The following is a 17,396-nucleotide window of genomic DNA, read 5'->3' on the forward strand; positions in this document are numbered from 1 at the left end:
TTATTCTCAAATTTTTGTGTTCTAGACTACAAATGTGATTTTAAAATGGAAAATTCGAGAGCAACACTTAATATTAAAGAAAAAAGAGTAAAACTGGCAAGGTTCTTTGCTCTTAATTCTAAAGTAAAAAATTACCAATGAAACAAATTTTACTTTCAGAATAAGATCAACATAGACCATAGTCATCTTATTTGTAATTATTGTAAGAATTTTATTTAAGACATATTCCCTAAAATAGAAAATGATTTAAGTATTACAGATTCCTTTTCTTTGAGATCTATTTCTAAAGAAAGGAAATGGCTTAAGTATCACTGAATGTTGAAAAGGCAAGAAAGCTTCATGGTTCCTATTAAACTTCATTTCATTGTAAAATGAAGAATTAGAAATATGACTCCTGTATTCTCTATAGCTTGTCAGCCAATATCCTTATTGTTGTGGGAAAACTGTAACAGGCAAATGAACTCTGAATTCAGATCTATTATTGGACTTTCATAAACATTAATCATTTGAATTGCTCAATATTTTTAGTTTAAAATAACATCTTACTGTATATTTTGGAGGTGGTTAAAACATACTCATTTCTATTATTGTATTAATTTCAAGTTATTTGCAACAGAAAATCTGTTTAATATATCGTGAGAGTTATTTGCATGCTATTCTGTATTCCCCTCCTAATAATGGCTGAGCATGATTATGGCTAAGGATCTACCAGCAAATACTATCATTGAAAAGCTGAACTGAGTGAGCTACGGTGATGGATCATTTCTCCTGGCATGTGGAAGGCAAGAGGATTAAGCATATGAATAATAATTTTTCTCGGACTGAAAAATGGGAAATTAAACATAAAAGAAAGGGTTGAGATCAGCGTTGGCTACATAGCCAGACCCTGTCTCAAAAAAATAGGCTGAGGGGAAGAAAGAAAAATTATGATTAGTGACTCATGTTTATAAACACTTTGTTTATAAAAGAATTTGAAACAGAGCTTGTTTCAAAAGATAATTTTCTGTTAGCACTGTATTTTATGAGTTCCTTGTGAGAGATCCTACTAGTCTTTGGGAAGATTTGGACTGAACCATGTTTAACAACCATACTATGTGACAGAATTATATTAGCAAATAGTTGGGAACTACTTCTGGAAGATGCTTGATGAGGACATTTTGACAAAATTATTTTTCCATATTATGCACAAAGCTTACTCAAGTTCAAGCCAGACAGAATCCCAGCATGGAAAAGGGTAGCAGACACGAAATCCTACTCCTAGCATCTGATAGCTGCTGGGAGCAGAAACACCAGTGTTCTCTAAGGATGTGACCCCTGGTAGGTGGACTACACCCACGAGTGTTTGGACAATATCAATTGGACTTCACTGGGGGGGTGGGGGGGAACAAAACACAAATGTAGGCGTGTAAGGATGAGGGGGTAGATCTGGAAGGAGACGGGGGAAGGGGAGAATGTGACCTAAAATACATTGCATGAAGTTCTCAAAGAATGAAGAAACATATTTTTCAGAAATTAGAAATTTATCTACCATATGATCCAGCCTTACTATTCTTGGGCATACTCAAAAGACTCTATACCCTACTAGAGAAATACCTGTTCATCCATGTTCCTAGTTGCCCTGTTAATAATAGCTAGGAATTGGAAAAAATGTAGATGTCCATGAACTGATATGAAATAGATAGTGAAAGTGTGGTACATATATACAATGCAATATAGCTTTTAAAAATTTTCACATAAATGAGTGGACTAGAAGCTAATCAAATTGAGTGAGGTAACCCAGACCCAGAAACAAAGATCAATTGTTGTCTGTCATAGATAGCTTCTAGCTTTGAAATCTCAATAATATATGTTTCAATGTAAAAATCTAGAGATGTCTGGAAACTAACAAATGATCATGGCAGAAGCAGTGGTGCTTTATAGGACAGGAGGTAGAATACAGTGATATTATCAGGCAAGTGAATTACAAGGAGTTATCTTGTAACAGAGGGACATTGCCCCTGTTAGACAACATAGGCTAGCAAAGTAACCAAAGTCCCAATGCCACGAATAGCCTCCCTCTTTTGAAGCTGTTTAACAGTGGTCTCTAGACTATCAGACATTACTGGCCATTACCCCTGATCTTGGTTACCCTCTGGTACTTTGTGTTTCTGAATGAAAAAGAATAACTCAAAGTATCTCTAATTCCCAATGATATGATGTTATACATATTAGAATCCAAAAAATTCCATCAGAAAACTTCTAGAACTGATCAGTACTTTCAGCAATGTGGTTGGTTACAAAATCAATTTATAAAAACTAGTAGCCTTTCTATGTACCAATAATAAGCCATCAGAGAAAGCTTTCATGGAAAACCCTCCCATTCACAATAACCTTGAAAAAATATCTAGGAATAAACTTAGACATTAAAGAACTCTATAATGAAACTTTAATTCTTATCGTTTTAGGCTTTCCTAGATACAGTTTGAAGGGAAAAAAGCAACTCTCAAAAGTACAACACCAACAGAGTAAGTTGAAATAAAGAGCAGAAATTCAACCAATGAACAATCTCATTTATCACAGACTAGATTCCACATTTTTTTAGATTCTGCAGTTTTTCCTATGTTATCATATAGATTGGCATGTTACCTCCAAAAATAACCTGTTTAAAAAATTCCCCTGAAAAAAAAAAGCCTAGATATATTCAGGAACACAGAGATTATTATGATCAGTTTAAACAGATGCTTGTTCTTAGAGTATTTTAGAAAATTCAGAGCAGCAACACTTTAATGACTGCCGTTGTGATGTGTGTTTAATTAGTTGTGCATGAGAGAAAATTTGGCCTTCTTCACAAAGTACTCTTCACTATGATTTTAAAAGAAACATGAAGCAGATGATCGTACAAAGAGCTACTCAGTCTCTAGCCTTTGAAGAAGACCACATAAATCTTCCCTCTCAGACCAGTGACATGATATTAATTTATAATAACTCTTTTCTGATTCAAACTGTACTTTGGAGCTATCTTTTGGGAAATTATCTTGCCTGGCTGAAATCATGGGATCATCAATAACTCACCTTTATGTCTACTGAAAGTTGATTTATATTATTTTCCTGAAGAATAGATTATTCCCAAGGATATAAGTACATGAGTCTGGGTGTATATATGTGCTTGTATTGCCATGTATTCCCTGGAAGAAGCATTTACCAACATTTGAAATTTACATGTAGCCTTTATACCTGGATAATACCACTGAAGCTTCCTTACCCACTGACTTATAGTGAGAAATCATCTGCTGCTTCATTTAAGAGTTGCTATTACCTATAACAGTCATTGTTTTAAAACCAAGAAAGAACTTAAAAACATCTGTGCTCCAACTGTGGATGCTCATTACTCTGAAAATCGTCTTCATGCTTTACTTCCTGTTAAAAAGCGGGGCAGCAGTTACTGCAATAATTCAGTAGTTTGAGAGTGTGGTCATAACCTGAAAAGAATCATTTCATGTTGCTTTTAGTCTTCTGAACTTCATGGAACTTTCAGCTACTGATGAATTCATTGCTGAGGTGTTGGATTCTATGAAGACTTACAACAAAGTAAAACAAAAAGATGCAGAAAACAACAACAACAACAAACAGACAAAAAAAAAAAACAAAAAAAAAAAAACAAACGACTGACCCCTGGGAATGGTTTTTCTAATTGGAATTCAAATTTTGATTTCCATAGCTGTATTTTCCAAGACTTTGGCGTAGATAATGTAGTTTAAAGTTGTTTGTATTGATGGCCAAAGCCTCTTCAAATGATGTGCAAATTATTCTCTGGCATTTATAGCAGCAAAGTAGAGAGCAAGCATTTGCTACTGCACTCTACACAATGGGATGGCTTGCATTAATTTCTTTTATTTAGGAGGTTCCAAGATAAATTTACTTCAGGAGTCATGTTCTGAAAAGACAGGTGACCATTTCTTATATTCAAATGTATCTTGGCAACTGTTGGCCAGTTGAAAAGTGCTACTCAATTTTCCAAAATCTAATTCCAATGAATCTAGGTAATGAATAATCCCTGCACTCTAGAGGCTGAAGCTGAATGATCCTGTCTCCAGCAAACCAGAGCTACATAGCCAGTTCAAAACGAATTCGAGAAACATAGTGACATTATATTTTAAGAAACCAAAAATGAGAAAATATCTCAATTATACAGAATTTGCCTAATATGTGAAAGGCCTTGGATTTAGTTCCTACTACTGTAATGTAGATGATAGATGATACATGGATGAGTAGATGGAGAGATAGAATAATGCTTGGAGGGAGAGATAGATGGAGGGAAGATAGGTAGATGATAGATTAGATAGACAGATGTAGACAGATTACATACATATATACATACATACATGAATACATACATAGATACATAGATGCATAGATATATAGACCGAAAATAAATACAAACTAGGTACTAGGGATTTTACCTCATATTTCTCTGGTGCTTTAGAAAACACACATGCTTCCCCATCAAAACTTTATATTTGGGACTGACTTGAATGTTTGGAGGAGAGCTCTTATTATGTCCACTCAAAGAATGATTAATTCATGTCAGGACAGAAATGCCATTCTGCTAAGTCATACTTCCAAAGAGATTCACATGGTAAATAGTGTATGTAGTTTGTTCATTAGAGCAGAAAAACAGAATTTAAACAGTTCCCTTAAAATGTCTTCCTACAGGAGATGAACATGTAGAGCTGCTAGCCTTTATGATTGCAGCCATTCACATTTTCTTGGAATTGTTCTGAATGTCAATTTAATTCTGTTTAACATTCATTAGTGGGCATCTCTTGATACTTTACCAAAAACTAGTATATTTTCCTGTCTTGTCTTTTAACGTCCAGATCTTTTTGACACACTTTATTTTCATGAGTCATTTCTGCTAAAACACCTGATGGATGATAACATGCTAAAATATTTGTTTTGGCATTATCATCATTTTAATTGGCTTTTTGTGATTTTCATACAATATAGATTGTTGCTATTTTGTTCCCATCACGTAGCCACACCTCCCCCCATTTAATGAAGTCTGATATATAGATAGATAGATGATAGATAGATAGATAGATAGATAGATAGATAGATAGTTGAGCTTAAATAAGATACTATCTTTACCCTGAAGACAGAAAAAGAAAATAAACAAAAACCTCAAACAACAAAAAAAATTCTGATCATATAAATTTTATAAAAGATATGGAAAATAAGCCATTTTATAGTCTTCGTGGCATATGTGTTTTCTTTTATAAGCTGTGCCAAACCACTCAGTGTCTAGAAAAAAAATGACACTAATGTTAATTGTACCCCAGAAATACTATTCCAGAATCTTTTGTCTGTGAAAATAAGGCTTCTATTTGGCTGCTTAATGCAGCTCTATTAAAAATGACACAAACCATGTTGATGTAATTGCATTTGCTAAGCCCAGTTCTAAGTTAAAAATCCATAAACATCATTAAAATTTTTTAAAATATCAGGGGCTGGGGAGACGGCTCAGCAGTTAAGAGCGCTGACTGCTCTTGCAGTGGACCTGGGTTTGATTCTTCTGACTTCAGCAACATTGCATAACACGGGTGCACTCACATACATGCAGACAATACAGGCAACACATAAAATAAAAATAATAAATAAAATATTTAAAAATATTAGTGCTCAGAAATTATGTAAGAAGAACTAGTATGTTACATCATATGTGTATATTTATATAATTTATGCAAAAAATTTAGAAGCAACTTAAATGCAGAGACATATGCACATAGCTGTTGTGGTTCCAGGTCTCATTTGGTTGAACTTACGGTTGTCAAAAGAGTTGAGCAAAGAAGCAGCTTCACCAGACTGTGCTGATACAGCCTTACATCTTATTAATCATCTGTATACAAAATGGCTATCCTTAAAAATCAAAGAATATGAGGAGGAGGAGGAGGGGGAGGAGGAGAAGGAAGAGGAGGAGGAGGACTGTTGTTGCTGGGACTAATCACCGTTTATTCATATTACAAACAAAATGAGCAGCCAAGCAAAATTTAAGCAACCAACAGTATCTGGAAGTCTGAATCACTTGGCTGAAAAGTTCTTTTTCAATACTGAATGATGAATGCACCTTTTGAGTCCACTTTTGATTCTAGTTCCTTTTGGAAAGATTTTATATTTAATATTTCTATCCCTATCCCAAGAACATTTGACATGGAGGAACATTCAAAAAAGGAAAGAAAAGAAAACCCAGTGATGTGTAGTCCTATAATGGAAGAATTCATAACTTTCCAAATGAAAATCAATAGTTATTATTTGATAGTAGTGTCTTAGAAACAATTTTTGATTTTTAAACATGACAGAATTATTTTGTAGTGCATTACATTATTTGTGCTAACATTTAAATGATAATTTTTACTATTCATTTTGTATAATTACTTGAATCAGAATTGCTTGAAATTGAAAAATCTACCTACTCTAACTTATTAAATCATAAAATTATATCCATTGATTTCAGTGGAATTTATGAAAAGTAAAATGAGCTCTGGCTTACCATTTTTTTAACTGCAGCTTACCTTGAAAACTAGAAGATGTATTGAAGGTCTAGACTTTTGTTTCATTTAAAAATGTATGATACTTTTTATATTATGAGTTTTTTCTGAGGTTTTTTTAAAATGATATTAAGGTGATACTTATTTGCAAGTTGAGAATTAGAATATGAAGGAGCAGGTGGGATAGGATAGGAAGTTAAGTCTTGCATGTGGTGATCAACTGGTTCCCTTTAGCAAACAGTATTCCTTGGGAAACATTCGGCAGAGAACAACAATAGGCATTTCTGGGAATCCCATTCTAAAAGAAAACAAGCAGAGCACCTCAAGATTATCTACAGATGTAGTTTCATAGGTCACTATTACTCAATTCTTCAATACAACCAGCAGATAACTACTGATATAATTTCTCTGATTTTGTAACTCTTTGGATATATAACAGTGAACATTTAGTATTCTTCCAAGCATGACTGAGGCAAGATGACATTATTTCCAGATTGTATACCATAGACACAAAGTTCTGTGTTGTACTGATTATTAACTATTTCACAATAACCTATCAAAATAGTTTTATTGATTAGAGAACCAAGGGACTCAAATGGGGAGATTGAAACCGCAATGATACACAGATACGCAACAGTGGCAAAGTTGAAAAGCAGTAAAATATTGACAGTTGTGACATCTAGAAGTCTTTGCACACATATATAGAATCCTGTGTTGTGGGCCCCAAGGTTATCTCTATGTGATGGCTAATCTAGGTTCTCGATCTGAAATCAACAAAAATACAGCCCACCGGGCACACCTGTAAGGAAATTTCTTCATCAGATTGCTTGAAACCAAAGGTCCCCCCTAAATAGGGCAGAAACATCAGGTGACAGCATAGATAAAAGGAGACCGAGAAGGGAACTTTTGCTTTTTGCATGGTTGCCTTCACTCTCCCTGGTAATTTGTTAATCCCATTTCTGTGGCATTTCTTAACCATATTAGCTTCAATTTCTTCAGGTCTCCAATATAAACTGAAGACCATCAGCAGTCCAGAAATCCTTCAGGCCGTTAGTGCCAGAGTGGGACAGCTGATACATCTATCCTTGTGTATGGAGCTACTGATAGATTCTCAGCATCTCCAGTGTGCAACAGCCATTGCTGGATTACCAGAACTATATCCTGTTAAGCCAATCTAATAAATAGCATATGTATGGGATATATACATAATATATACATATATAAATATATATGCATATATGTATAACATGTATACATAAATAAATGTATATATGCTATCAGTTCTATTCCATTAGAGAACCTTGGCTAAGACACTCCATATTCAGTGATTAAATAGGAGGAACTGAAGAACTATTCTCATAGTCAAACTCATTGCCAAGACTGATTACAGATAAATGACACACAGGAAACCCAGAAAAGACAAAAGGTACATGGGGAGAAACCCTGAAGTAAGCAGATACATGTTTTCCTCTAATTGGACTTATACAGATTAGACTTAATTTTTCTCATATCAAATAATGACATGATTGACTGTTGCAGAGTAGCTAGAGAAAATATGTCACAGAAACACCTTATGTCTTTCACCTGCCAAAATTCTATTGTGTGTGATTAAACCATATATTAAGCTTTATTCCAACAAAATAAACCTCATTTATCAGTAAGGAAATTATGAGGACATATGGAAGATATAGATTCTCAGAGATCATCCAAGGACCAACCTTGGAAGCTACTATTTGTAAGGATGGAAGTTAAGATCTGTTATGTTGTCTTTTCTGTGCATTTCTGATCTCAGTACTAGTGTTGCCTAATATTCCTTGGTACTACTAATTTTTGTTAACTCTTTTCTAAAGCATATACAACACTAACATTAATGAATACAAAATAACATTAATTTTCTCACATAGAGCAAATTGAAAGTCACAGAGACAAGATCTATTGAAAATTATAGGAAGCAGGAATTTCTTCTCTTTTCTATGTAGATATCAAGGATAGAGGATGAAAGACAGCCTGAGTCATGTGCAGTTATAGATTCAAGTGAGCCATAGTTAGAGAGACTACAACGTGTGGGTCAGAGACATGGACATTAGAAACAGTCCTGTTGTGATCACCTGTGTCTGAGCCTCAGTTGTCCTCATCTTTAAGGTGGGGCTACAAACAGTACTTACTTATCTCACATAACGTTGTAGAGAAATGACTATTCTAGTTCTATATATATTTACTTAGTGTTTGTTACAAAACCCCTTGTAAAAAAAAACTGGAGGTGATAGCATGTGTGCTTGAAATCCCCATATTATCAGTGCTAGTAGGCAGAGAGAGATGAATCCCTGGGACACAATGGCCAGAGTGCCTAGCTGATATACAGATCAATGAAAGCGCTTATCTCAGAAACCATAGTCGATAGTACTTAAGGAACTACACTTAAAGTTGTCCTCTGGCCTCCATAGGCATGCACACACACACACACACACACACACACACACAACTATGAGCACATACACACACATAATTTTACATGACATTTCCTTTTATCTTTAACTCTCCTCAAAACGATACAATGTTTTCTCTTATGACTGCCAGCATACAAACTGTGGCAGACAGACTCTAGGACAACCTATAGGACTAATCTTGTATAAAGTTCCCTCTTGAGAGTGAGTGGAAATGATTCTTAGGCAGCTTGTTATTTCTGTGATTATACGGATCTGTATGACAAAGGGGAAGAGATTTTGCAAATGAAATTAATGTTGCTGTCAGCTGACTTTGACATCAGAAATTGTCTTAGATGGATCTGAACTACCTGTAAAAATACTTAAAGAAGATCTGAAGTTGGGAATATTTCTTGATGCAGAAAAAAAAAGGCTTTGGGTTATTCACTCCTGTAGCAGAAAAAAAAAGGCTTTGGGTTATTCACTCCTGTAGCACATGGAAAGAACAAATTGAGTCCTTAGCTCTAGTTTAAAATACCCTGAGTAAATAACATGTTAAGAACTGTTAAAGAGCAGTTAAGACATATCCAGCCTAGGCTTGGAGTGCACAGCTGTGATCCCTGCTTTAGGGAGACCAGAGTTTCAGTCCAGTTTGGGCTGTATGGTGAGCCTCTGCCGCAAACAGAACAGAACAGAAGACATGTCTGGATGCCTAAGGCATGGAAAATGAAGTAATGCTATGTTTTATTTAAAGCTGCCTAGTTTGTTGGCAAATTGCTGTTCAGCAGTAAAACAGTAATCCTAAAGTGGGTCAATTCTGAGATCCATCTGAGCAGTCTCTGAACTTTATTAACCTAAATAGACAGAATAAAGTATATAACAAATAGAGCCATGATGTAAGTTCAACCATATGAAGGGGATTCTTTGTCTTCAGCACATAATGATCTTCAGCAGCACCTAGGATAAGATGGTTTTGCTCCTTAGTCATTTGACTTCAGAGCCAGCAGCTCTGCTGTAAATGACCATGGGATGGCTTGCAAGATCTTTTTTGAAGATTTCTTCTCTTTTTTAAAAAAAAATTATTATATTTATTATTTTTATTTTACGGGCAGCTCTGCTGTAAATGACCATAGGATGGCTTGCAAGATCTTTTTTGAAGATTTCTTCTTTTTTTAAAAAAAAATTATTATATTTATTATTTTTATTTTACGTGTATGAGCGGATTGCCTGCATGTATGTGAGTGCACCCGTGTCGTGCAGTGCTGCAGAGGTCAGAAGAGGGCTTTAGATTCCCCTGGAATTGGAGTTAAGGATGTTTCATAGCCAGCATGTAGGTGCTGGGAATTGAACCTGGGTCCTCTGCAAGAGTAGTCAGTGCTCTTAACTGCTGAGCCATTGCTAAAGCCCAGAAGATGTCTTATCTTTAAAGAACAGGTTCTTAGCTTGGCATGGCAGTGTATGCCTGTGATTCCAACATTTGAAAGACTAGGACAAAGGGATCTGGTATTCTAGACTAGCCTGGGCTGCAGAATTCCTGTCTTAAAACCAATACCAGCAAAAACAGAGTATAATTTTAACACTAAAATGTGCAAATTAACATGAAGTGACATCACAGAGTTTTGCTGTTTTTTTGTTTTGTTTTGTTTTGTTTTTGAAAGATGCTCCTGTAGTCTAGGAGACACCTGTGCTCTCCCTACTTTCTCACTTGATCTTTCTTTTCAGTGGTCAAGGAGATAATTATATAGGTAGGCTTTATATGATACATTTGCACTGTTTATTAGAATTTTACATGCAATTCTCTGAACATCTCCTAATAATTTCCTAATTCATTCAGATTATTCAATAGAAGGAAGGATAAAAGGGCTGGGACACAAATATACCTGAGATATCACACTTGCCCTCAAGGAATAAGCCCAAAGGGAAATTATCACTGTTCTTTCTTCCTTGAAAAGTGATCCGTGATCTAAAATACTTTTCAGATTGTAATGTAAACATGCCTTCCAAGTAGCTGTGATTGGAACTCTGGTTTCATCACTCTCAATATTTCTGGAGAACTAAGTACAATTCATATTTCTTAAGGATTCATCATCTCCTAACAGCACCATGCTTTTTATAAATTTAAACAAATTTTATAATTCAGATATGAGTAGTTCTAAATTAATTTTAAATGCTGAAGAGATAGTGTTATCTGACCGATAAACACTGTAGTGACTTGTGCATATGTTTGTGTTGTTATGTGGTTTAATTATTTATAAAAATACCATAGTACAATGCTTCAAATGGAAGCTTGATATTTTCCTTGATATTTAAAAAATTCACTTCACAAATTGATGCAATGTGAGAAACACCCTTGCACTTTATGCTAGCCATTTGCTAACGCAGAGGCCTTAGAAATAAGTTTGAATGTTCTGTGTCAATATTCATATATTAATAGGAATAATCTTCAACAGCATCATTGATGCTGAGCAAGTATTTGTGACCCGCTTCCACTGATTTCCAGTTTGAACTTCACTGTCTCTGAGGCTGGCAGTTCCATAAAGGAATATACTTTTGCACTGCCTCTTTGGAATTTACCGATTCGAAAGAAAAACTCCCATGTTACAAAATTATATCTCCATCTGAATAATTTTCTTGATATAAAATGGCTTAACATAAAAATGACGGGGCACATCCTTATAGAGCCTGGGAAATAGTGCAATGACCCTCTCTTCTCACTGCTTGTTCCCTGCTTGATTTTGGAAAGTCCTAGGGGTAAAAAGGGAAAAGAAACATCTAAAAACTGGGCATTTGAAGTGAGATGCAGTAGCTATAGAGAGGGTACACTTGTACCTGCATGGGTTGTGTGTGTATCCATTTCTAAGATTCTAATTTTGTGTTTATTTATACTCTTCATGGCCACTGGAAAAGGTATAATAAATAAAATATTGAGCTCAGGAAAAAAATCAGACAGAAGAAGAGATTTGGGAAAACATCTGGCAAGGCTAATGGTAAATTAGTATAGAAAATGAATGCAGAAATCTTAGCTATCCAGATGTAAATCACAATTTGTGTACCAGTTTTCTAGCCTCAAGCACAAAATGACTAATTATACAAGTCACTGTTACAAGAGTTCCTCAAAATCTGTTATGTAGAGAGAGAAAAGCAAGTCAGTAGAAAAACTTGCTAAGTGGATTCTGATGGATTACAATCAGAGAAAAATGGAAAACTTGATTTTATGTTAGTTTTCCTTTGCTGCCACAATTGATTGCTGCACAGTGGCTTCAGTTAGGAAAAAACTTGTATGAATCCAGTTCTGGAGGTCTGGTGCTGGACACAGGTCTTACTGGCTTTAGACCAAATTGTTGGTAGGTTGGCTTATTTATGCAGACTTTAGGAGAGACTTTGAATTTTCTCTACAAAGGAGAGGCAGCACTCATAAATAAAATTTTCAAAGGATAAGCAATTTGAAAAAATAAATAAATCTTTTTAAAAACCTTATGCTGAAGTTAGCTGTGATGATACATGCTGGTAATCTCAAATTTTTGGAAGGTGGAGGCAGGAGGATCAGGAATTCAAGGCCACCCTTGGCTGCATAGAGAGTTCAAGCAGTTTGGCCAATAGGAGACCCTGTCTGCAAATCTTGCCAATTTCAAATTGCATTTCTTTGACATTTTTTCACATCTTTCTCTCCTACCAAATCTGGAGGGGGGAGGCCTCTCTTTTAAGGATTTGTAGTCTTAGTTTGGACCCACTTGAGTAATCCTGGGTTATGTCTTAAATGTATGGCATGTATTTTAATTTATAGTCACAAAATCCCTTTGCCATGTAAGGCAACATATTCAGAAGACAGAGGATTAGGCATAGCCAAGTCTGAAGGCAATTATTCTGTCAGCCACAAGAGGAATACCATGAGCTTGTAATCATGTCAAAGACTGTAGATGATTGGTAAAAGGATATAAAAATTTAAATTTATTTATAGAGGAAAAGAGTCAGTTGAAAATTCAAGAACAGTTATAAAAATATTCGATAATAAATGTGGATTTTTAAAACCACCTAAAAGACAAATAGTACTATAGAAAAACAAAACTTTTATTTGTATGGGTACACACGTGGTGCATGCATACAGAAGTCAGAGGTCAGCCTTGGGTGTCATTCCTCTCTCTCTTTCTGCTTTGTTTTTCAAGGTAGGGTATTTCATTGACCTGGTGCTCACCATATAGGCTAAGATGGTTGGGCAGTGAGCCCAAAGATGCACCTGTATCTCCTTCTCTAGCATTGGCATTATAATCATGTGCTACCACCGGAACAATTTTTACTTGATGGTAGCAATTAAACTCAAATCCTCAAGCTTCCAAGGTAAGCACTTTACCCACTGAGATACCTTCCCAGTCCCCAAAATAAAAACTTTGATTTCATGCATCAGATTTCGTTACTGGAAAGTCTCATAAATTACAAAATATAAATTCGAAATAACTGTTGTAATTGAAGTAATAAATGTAAAAGTGCTTTGTGCAATGTTACACTGATGTAGGTTCAAAATATGTGTCCATTCATACACCACATAAATTCAAGGAGGGACTGAACTGGTGGGGGAAAAGGAGGGTAACACAGAGGGAGATGGAGAGTTAAATAGAACTAAGTTACTTAAAAAGGCCATAAGGAGCATATTGCTTAATATACCTACTTAATATTATACACAATATTAATATGTATAACACATAAATGTGTGTGCAATTTAAATACAATTATACCACTCAAGAGTCATAGACTAGTTAACAAAAACACCAGTGTCATGCAAAGGAAATATCTCTTCCAGATTTTGCTCAGGGGGTTCCAAGAGACTCCCACAACAATGTAGACTCTTGCCGTTGCCCTCAGTTGCCTCCCAAAACCTGATGGAATGACCCTATTGCTGAAGATACAACACACTTTGAACATATGACTTAGAAGCATACTGTTGAATTTGACCTGGAAGCCTGCTTCCTGAGAAGTAGCTGTCATGGTACTGGAAGGTTCTATGAAGGCTGCAAAGGAGAAAAGCAATCACTAGTCCTACTCAGCCATAAAGTCTGAAAAACACAACAAAGTATATCTGGCAGAATATCTTCAGTGATGTAAAAGTGGAATTTTTATTGTGAGGGTAACCAACAGCTATCTAATCTGACTCTTATAGTTTGTTCAATAGGTGGAAATTCATGCCTGGTATTGGAAACTTAGCCAAATATTTGTGGTTAGAGAAGTCATATATCCTAGAGGAGAACTTACTACTGTCATTTTTCTGATCTAACATAAGTTCTAACTATGTATTAAATACTTATACCCACAAATAAGTGTAGCTCTTGCCCATCACCAAAGAAGCTTCTCTTTTTGTGGAAGATGAAGGATGCTATAGAGATCCACAACTGCAGAGAGTAAATGACTATGGAGAGCCTAGCCTCAATTGTTACATCTATAATGCAGCCTCTAAACCGAAGTTTCAAGGATGATCATGGAAGAGGGGCTAAAAGCCTGCAAGAACTAGAGGACCATGATACCCACTGCAAGATAATATCTTCTATACACTGATGCTACAAACATGAAATCTCAACAATATGACTGCGTAAACAAGTTGAGTTGTCAACCTGAATGGGAGAAATTTCAGAAAGCCTTACCCCTAGATGCAGAGCTTTAAGCAATTAGTGTCTACTGAGAGAGGGAGAGTTAGTTTTTTCCAGGAAAAAAAAGCCCCCTGATATTTAACCCCATGTGGTCAGCTGTAATCACATGTACATAGGAGCAACACTAAATACTGTCAGGGGATTGTGTGTATGTGTGTGTAATAATAATTAAATAAGAAGAGGTAATGAATTGGAGAGGGAGGGGGGCATGGGAGGAATTGGAGGGGTAGAGAGAGGGATAAAATGGTATAAAGTGTTCATTATAACATTCTCAAACAATTAAAATTTAATTTTAAAAAGAAACTCTAATTGTTTTGCATTTATTTTTAAAAGACAAAAAATTTATTTAAGATTTATTTTATGTCTGAGTTCCTCCACAAGTGTATGTCTAACAAGCGCAGGCCTGTACCCCTGAGGCCAGAAGAGTGGGAATCCAATCCCATAGGACTGATGTTACAGGCAGTTGTGAGCCACCATGTGTATCCTGGGAGCTCCAAACCCTGATAACCTCACTAAGACCAGTAAGTGCTATTAACTGTTCAGCCATCTCTCCAGCCCAAAAGACAAATTTAAATAGAAATTCTTGTATAAAGTAACCAATTCTTGATAAATTATATCATTCTTTAGACTGAAATTTTTAAATGTTTTCCTAAGAAGATAATGAGAATTTTATGATGCTGATATAATGCAGTCAACCATAATTATCCCCACAGGGAAGGAACAAGGGTGTTAGGTCAATAGTTAAGCCCGTCTTCAAAATCCTAAGCGATGACTATCCTAAGTCATCCAGTTTTGGTCCTTCTCTGAAGTATTTACACAGAAAATGGCTCAAATAAAGAACTGACCAAACAAACAAACAAACAAACAAAAAATAATAAATAAAACAGAAAATATAAAATAAAAAAATAAAAATGCACTATGAAGAAAATTTTGTGCCTATGATAGAAAGAGAGGTTAAAATGTTCAACAAGATCATCATCTGAAAGTTGAAATCTAGACAAATTGGCAGGACTACAGGCAAATCAAAATTTTCACGTAAGAGAAAAAACAAGGTGTGAGATGGTGAGATATTTTCTTTCTCAGATAGAGTACTGGTGCCAAGTACTTGTTCATTGAACCAATAGTTTGTAGGATTGCAATGAAATCATGTAAGAATTATCAAAACTAATCCATTTGATGTTCCTGTAATGCTTTGCTAGATGATAGTGTCATTTTCATTTTGTTACAAATTGCAGTTCCTAATAGCACTTCTCAGATATTCCTACTTCTGAGAATTTCCTGATAGAGTTTTAAACTTTGGTAAACCAAAGAGTGACGTGAAAGGAAAGTCCTTCCCCAACCAATGACACATCTGGGGAAACAGATTTACTTATATGAAATTCACGCTAAGAATGAGCCACGGGAGAATGTTTTGGCAAGAAATGAGGCTTGCCTCTGATTTCCGATAAAGATTTTAGTTGAAGCAGTGTGTGTTCACTTAATCTTGTTAAATGTAGCACAAAACACTAAGTGTATTAGAGCATGTACTTAAATAACAAACCCTGCTGTTAAAGCTAATAGGAAACAGTTCTTCTTTGATTTTGTTGCAGTAATCAAGCATTCCTTCTGATATCATTTACCATGACTTCTGCACAATATGCTTTGCAGTTTTGTCCTTATCTTCCTCTGCCTGTCATGCCCAAGTATCCTCATTTCTCAGAGCTGGGAACTACAATGAGTTCCTTTTTGTTCTTGATTTTTATTCTTTTTAAAGGGATAAAACTTAAAGAACACTAGTTTGCAAACACGTGCCCATATTTAAATAATAGGAAAATTTAGATGGAAAGCAGTAATAGTGAAATCTATTGATGATGATGCTAAATTTGATTAACATGTTGAGACTAACTTCTGAGGAGGCTCTTCTCTAAAATAAAAGATTACTATTGTAACTGAAGCTCCTTGGAGCTTTATAGGTTGAGTGAGGGGCACATTTCCACAGAGAAGATAAAATTCCTAAATCTTTCTCCTTTTTCCTATAAGAGAACTAGGTCTACTCTGCCTTAAGGCAGGGTGATGACCTTCAGAGTTCCTATGAGTCTTGAGTACCTATAAAATAGAAAGTGGTTATAAAAACTTTAGAATACATCTTGAATTGGTTATGAAGCTATGTAGTCCCTGAAGCATTTTCTGCATCAAAGAATCAATATTGTTTAATGCTTTCCAAAGTTTAACACAAAAAACCTGCTAGATTTAAAAATGAATAAATTCCCTTTCCAAAACCTGATAAGAATTAATGGAAATAGCCATGTTCTTCCAGACCTCAGGGGGATGTGCACTCAAGGCATCTGAGCATGTTATACAGTTATTTTTGTTGAGACTTTCTAAAACTTTATTATGTTTATTAATTGATTCAGGGGGAACTCATGGCACAGAACATGTGTAATGGTAAGAAACCAACTTGTAGGTGTCAGGAGTCAGTTTGAATCTTGGGTATCAAACTCAGGATATCAGGCTTGGCAGCAAGTGCCTTTACTTGTTGAGCCCAAATATACCTTGCTAGCCCAAATATATTTTCATGATTACTAAGAGTTCATTGCTGTCTGATGCAAAAGAAACTTCTTTGATGAGTGGTGACTGGAATATTTGTCTTTAAATATAAGGATATATATGTTGCACATAGCCGAGGGATGTGGCACTCTTGGGGTTTTCTCTAAGATCTATGACCATGTATATTTGGCCATGTATCTATAGCCATATATATTTGGCTATATTTGCATTACCACACATGAGTTTCTTCCCATTGAGTTGGCTTTTAATCCAACTAGATAACTGTT

Source organism: Nannospalax galili, unplaced genomic scaffold (genome assembly GCF_000622305.1).
Source record: "Nannospalax galili isolate Female #2095 unplaced genomic scaffold, S.galili_v1.0 scaffold439, whole genome shotgun sequence".
Classification (NCBI taxonomy): domain Eukaryota; kingdom Metazoa; phylum Chordata; class Mammalia; order Rodentia; family Spalacidae; genus Nannospalax; species Nannospalax galili.